The sequence below is a fragment of the Pecten maximus genome, chromosome 9 (genome assembly GCF_902652985.1).
Source record: "Pecten maximus chromosome 9, xPecMax1.1, whole genome shotgun sequence".
NCBI classification, from domain to species: Eukaryota; Metazoa; Mollusca; class Bivalvia; order Pectinida; family Pectinidae; genus Pecten; species Pecten maximus.
The window spans coordinates 570,055-594,989 of NC_047023.1; positions in this window are offsets into that span (position 1 = coordinate 570,055).

Below are 24,935 nucleotides of genomic sequence, written 5' to 3' on the forward strand. Positions count from 1 at the left end.
ATACAACAGGTAAGTCCCGTACCAATATGTCAACAAGTTATCTAAATATAAACTTATCATTACATACAACAGGTAAGTCCCGTACCAATATGTCAACAAGTTATCTAAATGTAAACTTATCATTACATACAACAGGTAATGTAGTGTATATTTTATTCGCTGTATGTACACAAGTCGTTTTACAATTAATATGTTTTACTGCAGGAATCAAGTTACAGAAATGAACAGACATCATCGCATATGTATCTGTGTAAGTCTAATAAGTACTCCGATATTTGTTATTAAGGAGATATATATGTACCTTTGTAAGTCTTACTTATTAATACTCCGATATTCTTGGTAAGTTTTACTAATAAATACCCCGATATTTGTTATTAAGGAGATATATGTGTACCTTTGTAAGTCTTACTTATTAATACTCCGATATTCTTGGTAAGTTTTACTAATAAATACCCCGATATTTGTTATACATAGTGTATATACGACATTCACACTTTTACTCGTTCGCCCAAATGTTTGAAGCAGGTGATGGATTATATGGAGCGAGCGATTTCAGCTAAGTATTCTTTTGCTAGTAAAACCAGAGAACAGGTGCGTGGTTATGTTTTTACATGATGTTAATGTTTACAAACGTTTCCGTTGGGTGTCCTTGTACATGTAGTCGATTGCATCGGCGATTAAGATTGCTCAGATGATCACTAGAAATTCCTAACATTATGTAAAAATCTGCGAACGGTTTTATGTGTAGAGCATTGATCGCCGTGCGTTACTTTCAGTAACTACAAACACTTGTAAATACATGTTTATTTACGACTAGTCTAAACACAGATCGTTATATGTAAGTTTTATTCAGCAAGGCATGTATCCTCGTTTTAACGACACGAACCCTGCTGTTTGATTTCGAGACAGACCACACAACTCGATCAGATGGAACATGACACTTCACGATACATTAACTAGTCTCTGAATTCTGTACAACATTGTTATCATTTAATTTAATGATATTTAATGATAAATTTCTGGTACATGATATAGAGCATTCTCTACTCCAGATTCAGTACATAGGTAATTGTTATAATAATAATTTGTGAATGTAACGACACTACAGTTCATAAACTGGCCTTGAAATTGTAAAATAAATCAATGTTTTTCCAGTGTTTATCCAGTTCATCTTTGGAAACAACTCAAATTATTAGCACACAAACTAAACTTTCTGGTAGGCCATTTCACACATTTACAGTTCGTAGTAATTATGGTATATCGGTAAAAAATCCAGCCCAATTTGAGATTGTACGGTAGAATGACAAACCAGACGATGTACATTAATACACAGGTAAACCTTGACAGGTATTGAGGATCCTTATAAAAGGAACATCCGGGTACAACGGTGACAAATACGAAGCAATGATTGAGAAATGTATATCATCATGAATGCACACTGTGGAGGTGTACTAACGGCCTTGTGGTTGCCACAATTACACAACAGCTGAATGATACGAAAAGAACATTTTGGACCAATGGCACTGTGGATTCTAATACTGTGTTTGTCATTCCGGTTGATATATCTATTTCATAAACTGCTGTTGAATGGATAAGTTTAGAGTAATTTTTACCGGAGATGAATGACTGCTATAATCTGCCCTACACTAGTTTTATGGTGAGCGTTAGGTAGGTAAACATGGGAAAGAACACCTGCCGCCAAGTGTATCCATTGTTGAAGCTAACCCATTGTTTTAATAGACTAAAACTACTTACAGGTCTACAGTATATTACAGAAGGATGTTAACAGATGGAATATTCAATATATGTTATAACGCATTAGAATAAGAGGGGGTATGTCTCAACAACAGAAACAAATAGCGTATGTCATATAGAAACAAAACATAAAGTTAACACTAAACAATCTATACGTTTGTGCTTTCTTGGCATTTCCTATGATATATTTCGGATTTTGTTTTGGTCCCCTCCTATCATCAACGCTTTATATCACCTAACATCATCATAGTGACGGGTCCTAGAAGGACGAAACGCTGTATGATGTCCCTAACATCACTGACGAGTCCTAGAAGGACGAGACAGTTGTATGATGTCCCTAACATCATCATAGTGACGAGTCCTAGAAGGACGAAACCGCTGTATGATGTCCCTAACATCACTGACGAGTCCTAGAAGGACGAAACCGCTGTATGATGTCCTTAACATCATAATAGTGACGTGTCCTAGAAGGACGAAACCGCTGTATGATGTCCCTAACATCACTGACGAGTCCTAGAAGGACGAGACAGTTGTATGATGTCCCTAACATCATCATAGTGACGAGTCCTAGAAGGACGAAACCGCTGTATGATGTCCCTAACATCACTGACGAGTCCTAGAAGGACGAAACCGCTGTATGATGTCCTTAACATCATAATAGTGACGTGTCCTAGAAGGACGAAACCGCTGTATGATGTCCCTAACATCACTGACGAGTCCTAGAAGGACGAGACAGTTGTATGATGTCCCTAACATCACTGACGGGTCCTAGAAGGACGAAACCGCTGTATGATGTCCCTAACATCACTGACGTGTCCTAGAAGGACGAAACAGCTGCATGATGTCCCTAACATCACTGACGAGTCCTAGAAGGACGAAACATCGGCATGATGTCCCTAACATCACTGACGAGTCCTAGAAGGACGAAACATCGGCATGATGTCACTAACATCACTGACGAGTCCTAGAAGGACGAAACATCGGCATGATGTCACTAACATCACTGACGAGTCCTAGAAGGACGAAACAGCTGCATGATGTCACTAACATCACTGACGAGTCCTAGAAGGACGAAACAGCTGTATGATGTCCTTAACATCATAATAGTGACGTGTCCTAGACGAAACATCGGCATGATGTCCCTAACATCACTGACGAGTCCTAGACGAAACATCGGCATGATGTCCCTAACATCACTGACGAGTCCTAGACAAAACATCGGCATGATGTCCCTAACATCACTGACGAGTCCTAGACGAAACATCGGCATGATGTCCCTTACATCACTGACGAGTCCTAGACAAAACATCGGCATGCTGTCCCTAACATCACTGACGAGTTCTAGACAAAACATCGGCATGCTGTCCCTAACATCACTGACGAGTCCTAGACAAAACATCGGCATGCTGTCCCTAACATCACTGACGAGTTCAAGACAAAACATCGGCATGCTGTCCCTAACATCACTGACGAGTCCTAGACAAAACATCGGCATGATGTCCCTAACATCACTGACGAGTCCTAGACAAAACATCGGCATGATGTCCCTAACATCACTGACGAGTCCTAGACAAAACATCGGTATGATGTCCCTAACATCACTGACGTGTCCTAGACGAAACATCGGTATGATGTCCCTAACATCACTAACGTGTCCTAGACGAAACATCGGTATGATGTCCCTAACATCACTGACGAGTCCTAGACAAAACATCGGTATGATGTCCCTAACATCACTGACGAGTTCTAGACAAAACATCGGCATGATGTCCCTAACATCACTGACGAGTTCTAGAATGCGAAACTGCTGAATGGTGCCTCTATCATGTATGGTATAGCACAATTCATTTTTGCTCAACTGATAACTTGTTGTGTAAGGTCTAATATCTTATGTAGCTTTTTAACAATCTTTTATAAAAACTACTTTTATTCATTTTACTGAGAAACTAAAGCGTCTTCAGGGTTTGACTTGTGGATATACAATATAGCAGTATTTGAATCTGTTAATCACTGCGTAATTTTAGAAATCATAACCATTCTCCTATTTACATTTCCATACGTAATATTCACATTTTACATATTATCTTGGGCTACCCAGACAGAGACTTGTCAGTACTATAGATAAAAGGTCAGTTGAATCGATGACATTATCCACATTGCAGCTGTGCCACCTTTATCACTACTCTTGAACATCCAACAGGGACAATATGTAGTAAATATATTTCCTGTCTGTCTGTCTGTCTGTCTGTCCGTCCGTCCGTCCGTCCGTCCGTCTGCCTGTCTGTCTGTCTGTCTGTCAGGCCATTGTTGAGATATTATGTCTTCATATGTTTTTGACAGCTGTTAACACCAGCCACAATGAGTTTTTTTCTTTTTTCTTTTAGGTTTTTTTTTTTTTTTTTTGTTATTTTTTTTTTTTAAGTTGATGGACTTTGTTTTTAAACAAAAGCACAAAAACAACTCGGGAAAATACCAAAACGACAGAAAGACTTACCTTGAAGACACAAATACGAAAAGACTACAGAACTGAAATATATATATATATCTATATACGGAAAAACCTGATTCCAAACAAATACCGATTACATTACATTATCTGTACATGGTGGTCATTTACTGACACCTCAACTCTCATGGATACAGATACGGGTAAGATTATGTCAGTAAAGGAAGTCTACTCCTCATTGACATTCAATAAATAACATAAATGTCCTTCTGATGGTATGTACCTCTGTCGTCACACCAGGGTGGTATCCAGAATCTCTCCAAATAAACAGGACAGCGTGGTTCTATAATATCTTAACTGACCAACGAACGCATACTCTAAAAACAAAAGCCATTCACCAGTTAAAGGCCAAGGTCCCAGATCGACCTGACCACTTCTACAGTGTACCGCATAAAAATATGTCGGTTCTTTCTAAATTTGCATCAAATATTTAAAAGAAATATCAAAAGTATTCATGATTTTAAGAAATTCATTTTTTATCCTTGATGCTTCGGAAAAAATGTTTCATTTAGACACGTAGATGAACTGGCAGCAATTCAATGTATTAATTTAATGAACGCGCGCCTTTAACCGCATAGGGCTCCAACATCTGACAATGGATGCCATTGGCCCATTGGTACTCCGACATAAATGTCCGATTCATCCCTTCTTAAATGTGAATATGGCTTTTAACGCAGTGTCCTAGTTTGGGGGACACACATATAAAACCTTGGACAGAATGACCGATCGTATGTATGATGATCATCACGTCTGTAATACCGCCACCCCATATACGGTAATCACCCCTCCACATACTGGTATCCAGGCTATCATACACATTCCTTACTAAGTGAAACACTGTTGTTTCCGTAATTACTGGATCTATACAATATAAACATATATTTTAACAAGTCATATTCCACGCAATTCTTAGAGTCTTGGCAATATCAGTCGGGGCTTTGTATCGATATAATTTATAATTAATGTTACTCCATACAAGATAGGTCCATGTGGCGAGTATGATGCTGTGGGTATTGAAAAGTTAATGAGCTCTTGTCATCATCATAGTCGATCATTGTATGCTTAAAACTCGTAATGTTTGTAGTGTAGTTTATATCGGGCTCCAGGCTTTTGTACCTTACAATTGTCTATTTTACATATCTCTGTTGCATGTTTGTATTATGAATCAAGTTTGAGTGACATGGGAGACAATCCCGAACCCACGTAGGACCTATATACATAGTTATGTACATTGTTGTATACGCTTTAGCTTAATGAATAAGTAGTGACTATGAACATCAAGTCACGTGCTGTGTCTATGTATGGAGTCACGTGCTGTGTCTATGTATGGAGTCACGTGCTGTGTCTATGTATGGAGTCACGTGCTGTGTCTATGTATGGAGTCACGTGCTGTGTCTATGTATGGAGTCACGTGCTGTGTCTATGTATGGAGTCACGTGCTGTGTCTATGTATGGAGTCACGTGCTGTGTCTATGTATGGAGTCACGTGCTGTGTCTATGTATGGAGTCAGATGCTGTGTCTATGTATGGAGTCACGTGCTGTGTCTATGTATGGAGTCACGTGCTGTGTCTATGTATGGAGTCAGGTGCTGTGTCTATGTATGGAGTCACGTGCTGTGTCTATGTATGGAGTCACGTGCTGTGTCTATGTATGTTACATATGTTTATTATATGATCAATGGATTATACACTATCAATTATTATTTTATATATTGAATATTGACAGAAATGTGTGTCATTTAGAGATGTGAACTCGCCAGAGTGGATCTGTCATTTAGAGATGTGAACTCGCCAGAGTGGATCTGTCATTTAGAGATGTGAACTCGCCAGAGTGGATCTGTCATTTAGAGATGTGAACTCGCCAGAGTGGATCTGTCATTTAGAGATGTGAACTCGCTACAGTGGATCTGTCATTTAGAGATGTGAACTCGCCAGAGTGGATCTGTCATTTAGAGATGTGAACTCGCCAGAGTGGTTCTGTCATTGATAAATGTTGGTATTTTATTATAAGACTCTTTCATATGTGTATATGTAGGATAGGGACATTCCACCCGAGGGGTCACAAAATGTGGTGAAACCCGAGGCTTGCCGAGGGTTTTACCACATTTTGTGATCCCGAGGGTGGAATATCCCTATCCTACATACACACATAATGAAAGAGTCTTTTTCTCTCATATCATTACCGAATTTCTGGCGAAAGCGTCCCTCAGCCATCCATTTTCTTCAATTTTTTAATTTCTTTATGTGACGTTTTTACTAAATATACTTATGATATTCTGAAAGATCATACCCTATTTTTGGCCAATAATGTTTGCATACAAATTTCATTCATTTTGTGGTTAAGTGATGAACGAATGAACAATTCGCCGATAAAAATTACCGTAACTTGACCGACTTTTACGTGGCCGTGATCAAATTGTCAACATCCGAGAAAAAGAAGTTCTATCAACAATACTGAAAGCCAACGCTGAAATGAGTTTCCCAACTTCACATATAATTTGATTTGCACCTCGACATATTTAATCATTTCACAGAACACACTGTACTTTTAAATGTCAAGTCAAATTTTTTTTTTATAAAATACTACGTCACTGCATGACGTCACGACTGTCATTGGAATTCCATTCATAGTTCAATGAGAGTGATGTCGATCTCGATCGCCATGACGCGGCGATGTTTCGTGGCTGGTAATTTTAAATTCACTGTGATTTTGGCAACTTCGTGTGTGAACCAGCGAACAGTGACTCTATACGAGTATTCGATCTTTTCTGTGGCATAGGATTATATGTGTTTAACCGGTTGTCTTGATGGAATGACGAAGGTAGGTCAGTCGATAGGCTAACGATGATCATATTGAAAGGCTAGGATGGCAGTTAGTTTTCATGGTTACTCTACACAAATATAGACTCTGAGTTACAATTGAAATAAATATTTTTTATATGAACATCGAGGGGTGTCATTTTTACCGAATGTTCGTTCATTTAAGAGCCAATTCCCAACTTCCAAATACACAGGTTACTGAGTAGGCCTAACAGTTACTGACAGTACAGTAGAGTAAACAAATTCCAGGGCCCCCTGCTGACGCAAACGGAACCATTTCATAGGTTGTGACGTTTGACATTTTCTTTTTTATATTTTTTTTTATGTATGGCTTTTATTTTACTTCCTGTCATTGCCAGGTGATTGTGTGTGTTTACATGTTTTTAATGACAAATGACAAATCTGTCGGGTAGGCAAGTCTGTATTGTACTGTAACTGTTACAACAGGCCTGTAGGCGTAGTCTAACTGTTTGTTACAGTAACGGAGTTATATGTTCGCTCAGATGAAATGTCTAATCGTTTAACCGTGTAGCCCTATTGATTTACTGCTGATATGATATATATTTATCTAAGAATGTATGTATTTTTATAGTTAAGTCCAACGTTTCAAAACCGACACCGACGATAAGGACTGTCGGATGTGAACACAAGCAGACGACGTTGTGAGAGTTGTCCCCCTTGAACGCAGATTAATCCGCGCGCGTGAAATGCTATGTAAGATAGATTTATCTTACATAGCTATCTTACATGGGCAAACTCTATCCAACATGGCGAGATATGAGAGAAAGATTTATCTTACATAGCTATCTTACATGGGCAAACTCTATCCAACATGGCGAGATATGAGAGAAACAGCAATAATATCCGTTTGTTCTTGCCAAGTCAATTTTAGGCTTCGAACAAGCTTCAGTCTCTGAATAGAAAACATGTCATGTGGCTATGTCATGGTACCGTGGGTAGAATGGCTGTTACGTAAAGACGTCCGCCATAGATCACTGACGGTGACACAATTACGTCCGGGCAGATGAATCTAAGTGATTCCCCGCCATTCCACTCCTGCGACAAGACCCCGGGCTGTTTAGGATAGGGACACCTTATTACAGGCATCAACAGAAAGACTGAACTCTTGGAAACGTCCGTATGAACGATTACTAGAACATGACATTGGACAATCGATTTCATGTACAGTCACAGAACAGGAAATTATATATGTGGCCGATTAAGCGAATATTTACAGATACAAGAAACTGATATATATCGCCGTTTTAACGAATATCTACAGATAAAAAAGTGACCTATATAATGAATATTTACAGATACAGGAAATTATATATTTGGCCGATTTAACGAATATTTACAGATACAGAAATTGTATATGTGGCCGATTTAACGAATATTTACAGTACAGGAAAATGATATGTGTGGCCGATTTAACGAATGTGTGGCCAACTTTAATATGCCTACTGCTATAAAGCTTCCTAAGGTCGAATAATACTCGGTGCCAAATCAACTCAACCAAAATGTTGGTGCTCACAAGTTTTCACAGCCTTCGCGTACATTGTAAGAGATTTCAGATTTGTATTGATCACTCAGACACACATGTGTGTTACAATAGGTCAAACATAAACAGCCAATTTTATACATGGCGGAACACAACAAATCTCATGAATATACATGGCGGAACACAGCAAATCTCATAAATATACATGGCGGAACACAACAAATCTCATAAATATACATGGCGGAACACAACAAATCTCATAAATATACATGGCGGAACACAACAAATCTCGTAAATATACATGGCGGAACACAACAAATCTCGTAAATATACATGGCGGAACACAACACATCTCGTAAATATACATGGCGGAACACAACAAATCTCATAAATATACATGGCGGAACACAACAAATCTCATAAATATACATGGCGGAACACAACAAATCTCATAAATATACATGGCGGAACACAACACATCTCATAAATATACATGGCGGAACACAACAAATCTCATAAATATACATGGCGGAACACAACAAATCTCATAAATATACATGGCGGAACACAACAAATCTCATAAATATACATGGCGGAACACAACAAATCTCATAAATATACATGGCGGAACACAACACATCTCATAAATATACATGGCGGAACACAACAAATCTCATAAATATACATGGCGGAACACAACACATCTCATAAATATACATGGCGGAACACAACACATCTCATAAATATACATGGCGGAACACAACAAATCTCATAAATATACATGGCGGAACACAACACATCTCATAAATATACATGGCGGAACACAACACATCTCATATGCCTTTTAAACAATTTTCAAGTATTTTAACAAACTTACTTACATTGGAGAGCACAAGAACATTACAAAGAGAAACTAATCCTTTCATTTTTGTCAGATAAGAGTATGTACAATAATGGTTTGGAATATATAAATTTCTAATTTGGCATACTAATTCATAATTACATATAAATAAATAATGATACTCATCACCAACACTATTAGAACACAAAGGACACATTCGATCATTAAGAGGTATACCAGCCCGTCGTCCCGTTTCTATGGAAAAATGCAATTTGATGTACGGAATTTTACAATTTGTTTCGTTCTCTTACGTTCAATTTAATAAAATAATCCTCAGTTTGAAATTTAGACTTAAACATGGAGTCTGTCCTCTAGATGACACATCTTCATCATTAAACCATTTCTGAATAAATTGGTCCTGAAGTCTCTGATTTAGAATAAACTTTAAAATATCTTTACTTAGGCTTAATGTACACGTTTCCAGTTAATTTCATACAGAGTTCAAACCAGTATAAAAAAAATATAGTTTTCACATAATTTATCCATTTAAAACTTAAATTATATCAGAACAAAGCAATTTTACATTTGTTTTCAATACTTAAAGGATATCTACCTAATTCACCATAGACCATGAAATTTGGGGTACGACATCTAAACAAACCCCTTTAAAATACGTTTACATAATTGCAAATGAATTTTCTCAATAACATTTTTATTTCCAAAACCCCATATTTCAGCTGAATATAGAAGTATAGGTTGTACAAGAGAATCAAAAATCTTTAATTGTAAATATTCTTATAAACAGCAAACAAAGTTTTGTTTCGATTGTTCTGCTAGTTTACTCCTTGTTTTGAGAAAAGTGCCATTATAGTTAAATATAACCCCAAGGTATGTAAGCGATTCCGATATTTCCAGCTCCTCATGACAAATTGGAAAACACATGTTTGGATTAACTTTTGGTTTTGAAAGTATAACAATTTTAGTTTTTGAATGCTAACTTTGAGTTTCCATTTATTATAATATATTTCAAATATGCTTAGTGGCGATTGCAGTCCCTCAGCTGATTCAGACATGTTAACCGTGTTATCTGCATATAAAATAGGAAAACAAACTTTATGTATATTCCAATATCATCACTCAATCGTTTCAATTTCAATTTCAAAACATTTTATTGACACATAAGGACAATAGGATTGGACAGCAGGCAAAGCCTATACAAGTCCTCTCCCAAAACAGTAACATACACAATGGTACAAACATGGACATAATATAACACATTACATATTACAATCTCAATGCTTAACAAAGAGGCAGCTCCATTAGATTAGTATTAATTTTGTTTTATGAAGAGAATACTCTAACGTTTTAAAATAGGTAAAACGTTATTTAAAGCAAAAAGACAGAATAGGCATTTATATCCTAATTGAATAAAATTTAACATACAAACTGTATGGAATAAACATCTGATGATATTGAATTTCCTTATCCCAACAGATACAGGCCACATACTCCATTTCATCATCACACTGGCCATCCACTGATGAAATTTAGAAATTCCATATCACCAGATAGTTTATATTGTTTGGGTTAAAGGTTAAATATAGAGTTTGAAATGATTATTTGACTGAGAATAGTATTTAACAGGAGCTGCCTCACAATATTTACATGTAGGTAGAAATATATATACTTTGACCACCAAGCCACACTCTCCACTGCAAACAAAAAAAGTAGGCAGAAGCAGGAAGAAGCATTAAATTATATGGTACAAGTTTCATGGTATCAATATATATACCATCTTTGTAAAAATTCATTCATTACTACTAGTATATCACAATATACAAAATGTACATCATTTTTATTTATATCTCACTACACATGCATATTTTGTTAAAGGAGATAATAATAAATAGTTAGTAATAATAAATATCAGTATGTCTTTTATATCATAACATGCTTACATACATGTTCATTTTGTATATGTACTATACTAATATGGTTATAAGTTATCAAGTATGAAATTTAAATCTTTTTGAATCAGAAATGTATTTAGATACTGCAGAGAGAATAGCTAAATTTCCAGTTTCATTACAATTTCCACAGCCGTTGAGAAAAACATCTAGTAGTAGGTGGTCATGATGAATGACTTGTGTAGTATTTTGACAGAGAATGATACGTATATCATTATATCTAGTGCATTCAAAGAAGAAGTGGTATGCAGTTTCAATACTAGCATTACAAGAACACATCGGTAAATCGGATAGATGATCTTGGAATAGGTCGAAGTTAAGATTGTTAGCATTATTTCTTAGTTGACAGAAAAGAATGTTCATCTCTCGATTTCCTAATAGTTTGAAAACATCAGTAGTATTTGAATTTGGGATATGGTGCTGAGAGATTAATTTTTAAACTGATATATAGAGGGAACATTTTCTAGATTAGAAGCAATGTTATTGAATGCATTAAACATTGAAGGAAAGAAACTATTAAAATAATTAATTGTTCTGCATAAAGGCGGATCAAACAGTCTAACTTATCTAAGTGGATATCCAGATAGGGTTGGATCATGGAGATGGGGTTCAACAATATCATTCAAATAATCTGGTGATTCATTATGGAGACTTTTGTACATCAACAGTAGTTTGTGTTGTTTTCTTCTACTTTCTAATGTTACCCATCCTAATTCTTAGTACAAAATATGATGTGAGGTACATCTACGCAATCCTGTTATTATCCCAGCAGCATCAAGTTGGACAGATTCTAAGAGATCTTTTAAGTTTTGTGGGCAATCGTCCCATACCACATCAGCATATTCCAGTATTGGTCTTGTATAAGAAATGTAAATAGTATTTAATGATTTTCTATCCAGCTGATGTTTCATGATCCTTAAAATATTTAACCTTTTACTTGTTTTTTGAAAAATGTCATTAATGTGATCATTCCATCTAGCATCTTCACTGAATGTAAGGCCTAAATGTTTATGAGTACGGGTCACACTTACTGGCTCATTATAAACATATGTCTGGATGAGTAGAATTTTGTTTTTTAGAAAAAATGACAGATTCAGTTATATTTGGGTTGAACTTGATATCCCATTTGGTGGCCCAGTTCTTAATATTAGTTAGATCATCTGTTAATTGTCCAGCTAATTGATTAGGATCATCATCTGTTATAGCGTACAGTGATGTGTCATCAGCAAACAGCTTAATAACATTGGCAACACAGTCAACTAAATCATTTATATACAGTAAAAACAACATTGGACCGAGGACCGAGCCCTGAGGTACCCCCGCATTTACAGACCTGAATGTAGAGATAAATCCCTCAGTTTGTACCCTTTGCTTTCGATCATATAAAAAATCTTTAAACCAAAATAGCAGTTTCCCCTTGATACCATAAAGTTGTAATTTATGTAAAAGTCCATCATGCCAAACACGATCAAACGCCTTGCTTATGTCACAGAAAACAAATCTATATCTTTATATTGATCAAGGCTTTGTACAATAGTATGATAAATAGATAACAGTTGGTTAACAGTTGAATCATTTGGCATAAACCCAGATTGAAGTTTAGTGATAATATTGTGTTCTTTCAAATAATTATACAAGTATTTAAAGATTATTTTTTCTATTATTTTACTTAAACAAGATGTAATAGAAATAGGCCTATAATTAGATACATCATTAACCGACCCTTTTCCTTTATAAATAGCATTTATGTTTGCAGTTTTCCAGCGAAGGGGGATAACTCCTGTTTGAATAGTTTTATTAAAGAGTAAAGTAAGAGGAAGGGTAATAGAAGGTTCAAGTTTCTTGATGATTTTAGGAATCATACCATCAGGACCAGGTGGCTTATCGCTATTAAGAAGAAGAAGTTGATCACTAGTGTCCTGTTGGGTAATTGTTATATTTTCTAAAGAATGTGGAAGGTTTATTTCAATGTCAGGAACAGGCTCAAGATTTTTTGAAGAAGTAGATATGGATGTGAAGTATTTATTCAGACATTCCGCCTTATCAAAGGGGTGTTGAATAAAAGAATCTTCAAATTTAAGAGGAGGGATAGGGCTTGACTTATTGTTTATATTAAGTACATTCTTAACTATCCACCAGTTGCTAGGAGTTGTGTTTTTGTTTGTTAAAGATTTTTGTAAATAACCAATAATTTTTTTCTTTGATTCTCGTATAAGAGTAATGGTGTCATTCCTGACTTTCCTATAGTTTTCCCAATGGGCTGGCAGATTACTTATTTTTGCTTTCTTATGTACCCTATTCCGTTGTCTTATTTTTAATCTAACCTCATTTGTAACCCATTTTTTATCACTAGGTCTAACTGTTATTAGTTTACTAGGGATACATTCTGATATTTGTTCATTGATAGCATCACACAAAACATCATTAAATTCATTACTATTATGTGATTCTGATAATAATTCCCAATCTATTAAACTCAAATTCCTATTCATTTTTTCAAAGTCAGCTTCATGATAGATCAATATTTGTTTCTGATAAGATTTTAGTTTAAACACATTATATGAGACATTAAATTTGATAACACAATGGTCACTACAAATAGGAGGAGTTACAACTACATTTTAAACCAAATTATGATTATTAGAAAAGACAACATCTATAGAGGTTGATGTAGTTGGTTATCCTAGTAGGATCATTTACAAAGCTATTGAAGTTAAATTTTGTTATTAATCTCCCGAGATGACTGTGAGGTTGTAAGTTTAGCATATTAACATTCAGGTCACCTGTCAATACTATATTTAAATCTGTGTCTACTGCTCTTTCCAGAATAGAATCTAGGATATCCCAATAGCTGACAGGCATTTCAGGCCTATAAATACAACCTAATAGAATTTTATGAGACACAACATGGACTTCTATCCCAATTATTTCAATATATCCCCCCCCCCCCCCCCCCCCCCTCCCCAATATCATTAGACTTAAACAAAAGGATATGACTTAATAAGAGAAAAAACACATTTTTAAGACTAAAAATATATTGTGAAATAATGTTACTAGGAATACAGAAATATAAAAAGGATTATAGAATTCTGCTTCCTTTAGTCAATCGCGTCTCAGGTATGTAATATAATTTAAAATTTAAAATCACTCAATCGTTGAATAATTTGAAGACAATTAGTATCATTTTCTTAAAGAAAATCTTCTAAATCATTTAGATCGAGTGCAAATAAAAAGGGGGATCACTTTTCGCCTTGGTTTACCCCGACATTACAATTGAACAGCCCTGATAATCCGTTGCCCTACTTAACTCCGGCTTTAGTGTCAGTATATAAATGTATTATGACTTTCAGAATTTTCCCGCTAATGTTACTTTTTTTTCCATAGTCCTATTCGCAGTACAAAGTTGAACGTTTTTTTAAAATTCACAAAGGAACAATATATTATTGCTATACGAGAAATAAATATATATAAGAGATGTAATATAAAAATATTATCCACAGTAGAGTGTTGTCCTTAAACCGGCTTGAGCACTACTAAAGAGGTTAATTACAATATTAAATAATTTGTGATATACTTGAATAAATATATTTAGGGTGACTTTCATATATTCATGTATAATATTATTCAATCCTTGAATAGATTGGTTTTTTCATCTCATCATTTAAATAATTAAAATAAAAACGTTCTCCCTTGTTGAGGTCTTTGAAATGGTTTGTTTGTTTGTTTGTTTGTTTATGTTTAACGTCCTATTAACAGCCAGGGTCATTGAAGGACGTGCCAGGTTTGGAGGTGGAGGAAAGCCGGAGTACCCCGAGAAAAACCACCGGCCTACGGTCAGTATTTCTTTGAAATGGTCACACAAGTCATGAAGTTTAATTTTATCAATGTCTTTTTTTGGAGATCCCTCAACTTCATTTACATTTAAATTTTCCAGATTTTATTTTATTTTATTTTTTATTTATTTTTGTCATTCTTGGCTGTTCTTATTCCATTCTGCTTCTTTTCGTGATAATTTATAAACTGTCTATTTTACGTATTCCTACACGTTTTACTTGCATGCTTTATTTGGCATGGATTTACAGTTATCATATTTACGCTTTGCTACGTGAAATTATATTCTCATGACAATCATTTGCAAACCAAGGTTTAAATAATTTAGTTTAAATGGTTTTATTACCTTTTATGGACCGAATACCTTCTTTGCTGACGTTTTGAAAATATCACCTAGATTATTTATGTCCTCATCTGTGATAATGCTATGCTGTTTTACGACTAAAGATTTTAACATTTCACAAAGTGACCTTAATTGTCTACTTGTATAATAACGTATTTAGATCTCAATTTTACGTCATCATTACCAATAGACGTGTTAGAAGTATCCACTCCATGCCAGGAATGGATGTCATTCTTGCTATTCAAACAATATTCAAGTGTACAATGTACGTCAGAAAAAAGGGATTAAACAAAATCAACAATATCAAAATATTAAATACGTTCAAAAATATTAGATAACAACAACAAGTGATCAATCACACTTATGTCGTTACATGTCGTTACATGTAGTTTTGCCAATTAGTTTGTCTTTTCTAATTCTATCATTCACAATGTACATGTTATTTTGTTTACACAAAGTATTTTAAAGTTATAATTATTTACTCTACACTTGCATTGACTTGCCCTCATTAAAGGAACACCACGCTGTTCTAATTTATTAAAATCATACATATAGTAAGAAACCACATCATTTCTATAAATATCCAATATTTCCATGATATTATCATCAGGCTCAATGAAATCCTGTAAATCTTCGGTTTTTGAATTAACTTCTGCTATATTACCCTCAATGTTTTTTAAGTCAATCATTTCATTCCCAATTTCATCAAATGCATCTGTGGACGAATATTTTCAATTCTCAGGTGGAACATATGCATATCATAATACAATATCATATTCGAGGCACAAAACAGTTTTTGTCAATTTACCCATTGGACAAACTCGGATTTCGTTTTATAAAAACGTAGAGATGGTTTCTAACAGTAGTAAACACATTGGATCAGACATATTTTGATTTCGTAAAAAAATTGTTGTTTATATTAATATAAAGAACGGCTGTAATTAAGGGAGAATTGGAGGCCGAACCCATCCCTTTGCTTAGAAAATAAATTTAATGTTGTAGGCCGAATATTCGTTATATCAGGATAACGCTATGCTCTTTTTCAATTCAATTTACTTTACTGGTAACTGTTTGTATAATGAAAACAGCTCAAGTAAATGCATTTAGTTCCCTGCTTCCATCTGGTATTTAATAAAGTATCACATTATACAATTTAAAGATATGGTTGGGATAGAGATGGTTACGATCCGGAAATGGCATACCTTGGCACTGTAGCAGATACAACAGGATGTACGAATTGAATAGCAATGTGTAATCGTCAAGTAATTCTCTTCATTAAATTCCTCGATATCATCTCACTTTTTACTTTTGAGATAAATCTAGGAGTAAGCTAAACGTTGTTTACTACATATCTACAGCCATATCTATAGCCATATCTATAGCCATATCTACAGCCATATCTACAGCCATATCTACAGCCATATCTACAGCCATATCTATAACCATATCTACAGTCATATCTACAGTCATATCTACAGCCATATCTACAGCCATATCTACAGCCATATATATAGCCATATCTACAGCCATATCTACAGCCATATCTATAGCCATATATACAGCCATATCTACAGCCATATCTACAGCCATATCTACAGCCATATCTATAGCCATATCTACAGCCATATCTACAGCCATATCTACAGCCATATCTACATATCTACAGACATATCTACAGCCATATCTACAGCCATATCTACAGCCATATCTACAGCCATATCTACAGCCATATCTACAGCCATATCTACAGCCATATCTACCAACTAAACACAATATCATATCTACATATCTACAGCCATATCTACATATCTACAGCCATATCTACAGCCATATCTACATATCTACAGCCATATCTACAGCCATATCTACAGCCATATCTACCTTAACATTCATGGGAAAACATAATCAATAGTTTTTTCTCTGAATTAATTTGGGAACATTCTCTGTATCATTTTTATCGTTTTTTAGCAGATATGAAAACATATATACCTGTAATCGATAACAATGATAAATCTAAAACATATATACCTGTAATCGATAACAATGATAAATCTAAAACATATTCTGTAATGATAAAAAACATAAAAACATGGTATCGAAGTATGATAAATCTAAAAAAATATATCCAATGGTTACGAATATCTAAACATATTTAATGGTTACGAGAAGTATTTAATGTGAACGAGTAGTATTTAATGGTTGACGGAGTAGTATATGGTTGAACGGAGTAGTTTAATGTTGACGGAGTAGTATTCAATGGTTACAGAGTATTTAATGGTGACGGTAGTATTTAATGGTTGACGGATAGTATTTAATGGTTGACGGAGTAGTATTTAATGGTTGACGGAGTAGTATTAATGGTTGAACGGAGTAGTATTTAATGGTTGACGGAGTATATTTAATGGTTGACGGAGTAGTATTCAATGTTGACGGAGTAGTATTTAATGGTTGACGGCGTAGCTATGCCAATGGTTGACGGGTAGTATTTAATGGTTGAACGGAGTAGTATTTCAATGGTTGAACGAGTAAGTATTTAATGGTTGACCGGAGTACGTATTTAATGGTTGAACGAGCAGTAGTATCAATGGTGAACGGAGTAAGTATTTCAATGGTTGACGGAGTAGTATTTCAATGGTTGACGGAGTAGTATCCAATGGTTGAACGAGTAGTATTTAATGGTTGAACGAGAAGTATTTCAATGGTTGAACGAGAAGTATTTAATGGTTGAACGAGAAGTATTTAATGGTTGAACGAGAAGTATTTAATGGTTGAACGAGAAGTATTCAATGGTTGACGGAGTAGTATTCAAGGGTTGACGGAGTAGTATTCAATGGTTGAACGAGAAGTATTTAATGGTTGAACGAGAAGTATTTAATGGTTGAACGAGAAGTATTTAATGGTTGAACGAGAAGTATTTAATGGTTGAACGAGAAGTATTTAATGGTTGACGGAGTAGTATCCAATGGTTGACGGAGTAGTATTTAATGGTTGACGGAGTAGTATTTAATGGTTGACGAGTAGTATTTAATGGTTGACGGAGTAGTATTTAATGGTTGAACGAGAAGTATTTAATGGTTGAACGAGTAGTATTTAATGGTTGACGGAGTAGTATTTAATGGTTGACGGAGTAGTATTTAATGGTTGACGGAGTAGTATTCAATGGTTGACGGAGTAGTATTTACATGTTGAACGAGTAGTATTAATGTGACGGATAGTATTTAATGGTTGACGGAGTAGTATTTAATGTTGACGGAGTAGTATTCAATGGTTGACGGAGTAGTATTTAATGGTTGACGGATTAATGTACGTATTATTTAATGGTTGACGAGTAGTATTAATGGTTGAACGGATAGTATTTAATGGTTGAACGGAGTAGTATTTAATGGTTGACGGAGTAGTATTTAATGGTTGACGGAGTAGTATTTAATGGTTGACGGAGTAGTATTTAATGGTTGACGGAGTAGTATTTAATGGTTGACGGAGTAGTATTTAATGGTTGACGGAGTAGTATTCAATGGTTGACGGAGTAGTATTTAATGGTTGACGGAGTAGTATTAATGGTTGAGACGGAGTAGTATTCACTGGTTGAACGGAGTAGTATTCAATGGTTGACGGAGGTAGTATTCATGGTTGACGGAGTAGTAATTCAATGGTTGACGGAGTAGTATTCAATGGTTGACGGAGTAGTATTCAATGGTTGACGGAGTAGTATTAATGGTTTGACGGAGTAGTATTTAATGGTTGACGAGTAGTATTAATTGGTTGAACGGAGTAGTAGTTCAATGGTTGACGGAGTAGTATTTAATGGTTTGACGGAGTAGTATTTAATGGTTGAACGGAGTAGTAATTCAATGGTTGACGGAGTAGTATTCAATGGTTGACGAGTAGTATTCAATGGTTGACGGAGTAGTATTTAATGTTTGACGGAGTAGTATTTAATGGTTGAACGAGTAGTATTCAATGGTTGACGGAGTAGTATTCAATGGTTGACGGAGTAGTATTCAATGGTTGACGGAGTAGTATTTAATGGTTGAACGAGTAGTATTTAATGGTTGACGGAGTAGTATTTAATGGTTGACGGAGTAGTATTCAATGGTTGACGGAGTAGTATTCAATGGTTGACGGAGTAGTATTTCAATGGTTGACGGAGTAGTATTTAATGGTTGACGGAGTAGTATTTAATGGTTGACGGAGTAGTATTTAATGGTTGACGGAGTAGTATTTAATGGTTGACGGAGTAGTATTCAATGGTTGACGGAGTAGTATTTAATGGTTGACGGAGTAGTATTCAATGGTTGACGGAGTAGTATTCAATGGTTGACGGAGTAGTATTTAATGGTTGACGGAGTAGTATTCAATGGTTGACGGAGTAGTATTTAATGGTTGACGGAGTAGTATTTAATGGTTGACGGAGTAGTATTTAATGGTTGACGAGTAGTATTTAATGGTTGACGGAGTAGTATTTAATGGTTGACGGAGTAGTATTTAATGGTTGACGGAGTAGTATTTAATGGTTGACGGAGTAGTATTTAATGGTTGACGGAGTAGTATTTAATGGTTGACGGAGTAGTATTTAATGGTTGAACGAGAAGTATTTAATGGTTGACGGAGTAGTATTCAATGGTTGACGGAGTAGTATTAATGGTTGACGGAGTAGTATTCAATGGTTGACGGAGTAGTATTCAATGGTTGACGGAGTAAGTATTAATGGTTGACGGAGTAGTATTTAATGGTTGACGGAGTAGTATTCAATGGTTGACGGAGTAGTATTTAATGGTTGACGGAGTAGTATTTAATGGTTGACGGAGTAGTATTTAATGGTTGAACGAGTAGTATTTAATGGTTGACGGAGTAGTATTCAATGGTTGACGGAGTAGTATTCAATGGTTGACGGAGTAGTATTCAATGGTTGACGGAGTAGTATTTAATGGTTGAACGAGTAGTATTCAATGGTTGACGGAGTAGTATTTAATGGTTGACGGAGTAGTATTCAATGGTTGACGGAGTAGTATTTAATGGTTGACGGAGTAGTATTAATGGTTGACGGAGTAGTATTTAATGGTTGAACGAGAAGTATTTAATGGTTGACGGAGTAGTATTTAATGGTTGACGGAGTAGTATTCAATGGTTGACGGAGTAGTATTGAATGGTTGACGGAGTAGTATTCAATGGTTGAACGAGAAGTATTTAATGGTTGACGGAGTAGTATTTAATGGTTGACGGAGTAGTATTTAATGGTTGACGGAGTAGTATTTAATGGTTGACGGAGTAGTATTTAATGGTTGACGGAGTAGTATTCAATGGTTGACGGAGTAGTATTGAATGGTTGACGGAGTAGTATTTAATGCTTGAACGAGAAGTATTTAATGGTTGACGGAGTAGTATTTCAATGGTTGACGGAGTAGTATTCAATGGTTGACGGAGTAGTATTTCAATGGTTGACGGAGTAGTATTTAATGGTTGAACGAGTAGTATTCAATGGTTGACGGAGTAGTATTCAATGGTTGACGGAGTAGTATTTAATGGTTGACGGAGTAGTATTCAATGGTTGACGGAGTAGTATTCAATGGTTGACGGAGTAGTATTTAATGGTTGACGTAGTAGTTTTTAACGGTTAAAGGAGTAGTATTCAATGGTTGAAAAAGTAGTATACAATTTTTGAAGGGGTAGTATTCAGTGGTTGAATACTCATTTGCTTTTGTCGTGTTCCTTTTCAATATTTTAGTCCAAACTGTTACCGGGAGGGTACTACTTGTGATAAGTTTATTGTCATTTCTAATTGTATCTCGAATTTGTGATGATGAGAATTAAGCAGCTGAACTTGGTTCGCGCAGTAGCTTGCCGACCAATACGGACAATCTGTGAAAAATCACAGATTCGGATGTGTTTGATTTCGCATTCTTGCTCGTGTTCAGTGTTAAGAGTTCAATGATAGTCGTCCAACAACTTTTCTTTCAGTTTAAGAATTATTGCTGAACCTTAACAGAATTGAAACCTAAAGCGATCTATGGCATGCAGAACTCGTATTAAGGATAACGTACAAATCGAATTTCGTCTCTATTATAATAAGATTTTTTTCTACAATGTCTTTAATTTTCGACTAAAATAAATATTAAGGCAGCTTTAATACTATTTGAGACGTCTTAAGTATGTAGTTGACAGTCATCTAAAATTGCATTATATCCAAAACCACGTGTATTCTCACTGGAGGTGGGCGTACAAATCTATCAACAAATTGGTGCCTCTGACGCCTTACTTCAGATTCATCTGGCGTCCCGTGTGTTGTTACACTCACAGACACCGGTACATGTTACACTCACAGACACCGGTACATGTTACACTCACAGACACCAGTACACGTTACACTCACAGACACCAGTACATGTTACACTCACAGACACCAGTACACGTTACACTCACAGACACCAGTACACGTTACACTCACAGACACCAGTACACGTTACACTCACAGACACCAGTACACGTTACACTCACAGACACCAGTACACGTTACACTCACAGACACCAGTACACGTTACACTCACAGACACCGGTACATGTTACACTCACAGACACCAGTACACGTTACACTCACAGACACCGGTACACGTTACACTCACAGACACCAGTACACGTTACACTCACAGACACCGGTACATGTTACACTCACAGACACCAGTACATGTTACACTCACAGACACCAGTACACGTTACACTCACAGACACCGGTACATGTTACACTCACAGACACCAGTACACGTTACACTCACAGACACCGGTACATGTTACACTCACAGACACCAGTACATGTTACACTCACAGACACCAGTACATGTTACACTCACAGACACCGGTACACGTTACACTCACAGACACCAGTACACGTTACACTCACAGACACCGGTACATGTTACACTCACAGACACCGGTACATGTTACACTCACAGACACCAGTACAGGTTACACTCACAGACACCGGTACATGTTACACTCACAGACACCGGTACATGTTACACTCACAGACACACTCACAGACACCAGTACACGTTACACTCACAGACACCAGTACATGTTACACTCACAGACACCGGTACATGTTACACTCACAGACACCGGTACATGTTACACTCACAGACACCAGTACAAAACACGTTACACTCACAGACACCAGTACACGTTACACTCACAGACACCGGTACATGTTACACTCACAGACACCGGTACATGTTACACTCACAGACACCAGTACATGTTACACTCACAGACACCAGTACACGTTACACTCACAGACACCAGTACACGTTACACTCACAGACACCGGTACATGTTACACTCACAGACACCGGTACATGTTACACTCACAGACACCAGTACATGTTACACTCACAGACACCAGTACACGTTACACTCACAGACACCAGTACATGTTACACTCACAGACACCGGTACATGTTACACTCACAGACACCAGTACACGTTACACTCACAGACACCGGTACACGTTACACTCACAGACACCGGTACACGTTACACTCACAGACACCAGTACATGTTACACTCACAGACACCAGTACACGTTACACTCACAGACACCAGTACATGTTACACTCACAGACACCAGTACATGTTACACTCACAGACACCGGTACACGTTACACTCACAGACACCGGTACACGTTACACTCACAGACACCAGTACACGTTACACTCACAGACACCAGTACGGACAGCTTCCGTCACGGCTCGGGGGTTTCACGCGCGAGTTTAAGGTAGCAAGTATTTTCAATGATGATATCGCTTTCAAACCGTTTAATAATTGTTGTTCAAGTAATGGTAGGTTGTCGTTTAAAACATCAGTATACTGGTACAACGTTACATACATGGAGTACAATTGTCTACTGTTCTGACTAAGTTATCATCACGGGAGTCTCGTTTTGTCCAAGTGACATGACATTACAGGTGTTGTTTATGAACAAGAGTATGTTTTTCTTTTGAAATACCTGTGTTTTTTTGTTTTTGTTTTGTTTTTCTGTTTAGATTTTTTCCCTTTTACATTCACTAGTATTCTAAACCTTGATAGAAGATCCGCGTTTCATCATAGAGGTTCAAATGAAATTAAGTTAAACCTTATGTATTGACGACCATCCCGTGTTACTATAAAATAGTGCCAAAGTTCTAACCTTATTTAACGGTATCAATCAGAACAAACAGATGACGATTTTGTTTACTTTCTACACAGAAGCAATGCTTACATAGCGAATTGGTTTTACATTAATTTTTTTTCGATTATAAACTGGTAGCACAACTACAGACAAAAGTGAAAATATTAGTACCAGTGTTAAGAAATTATTTGTACGGAGTGTGGATATAGAAAATATCAGTACGGAGTGTGGATATAGAAAATATCAGTACGGAGTGTGGATTTAGAAAATATCAGTACGGAGTGTGGATTTAGAAAATATCAGTACGGAGTGTGGATATAGAAAATATCAGTATAGAGGATGGTTATAGAGAATATTAGCACGGCGTTTTGATTTAGAAAATATTATTACGTGTGGATTTAGAGAATATTAGTACGTGTGGATTTAGAGAATATTAGTACGTGTGGATTTAGAGAATATTAGTACAGAGTTTGATTTAGAGAATATTAGTACGTGTGGATATAGAGAATATTAGTACGTGTGGATATAGAGAATATTAGTACGTGTGGATATAGAGAATATTAGTACGTGTGGATATAGAGAATATTAGTACGTGTGGATATAGAGAATATTAGTACGTGTGGATATAGAGAATATTAGTACGTGTGGATATAGAGAATATTATTACGTGTGGATATAGAGAATATTAGTACGTGTGGATATAGAGAATATTAGTACGTGTGGATTTAGAGAATATTAGTACGGAGTTTGATTTAGAGAATATTAGTACGTGTGGATATAGAGAATATTAGTACGTGTGGATATAGAGAATATTAGTACGTGTGGATATAGAGAATATTAGTACGTGTGGATTTAGAGAATATTAGTACGTGTGGATTTAGAGAATATTAGTACGTGTGGATTTAGAGAATATTAGTACGTGTGGATTTAGAGAATATTAGTACGTGTGGATATAGAGAATATTAGTACGTGTGGATTTAGAGAATATTATTACGTGTGGATTTAGAGAATATTAGTACGTGTGGATATAGAGAATATTAGTACGTGTGGATATAGAGAATATTAGTACGTGTGGATTTAGAGAATATTAGTACGTGTGGTATAGAGAATATTAGTACGTGTGGATATAGAGAATATTAGTACGTGTGGATATAGAGAATATTAGTACGTGTGGATTTAGAGAATATTAGTACAGAGTTTGATTTTAAA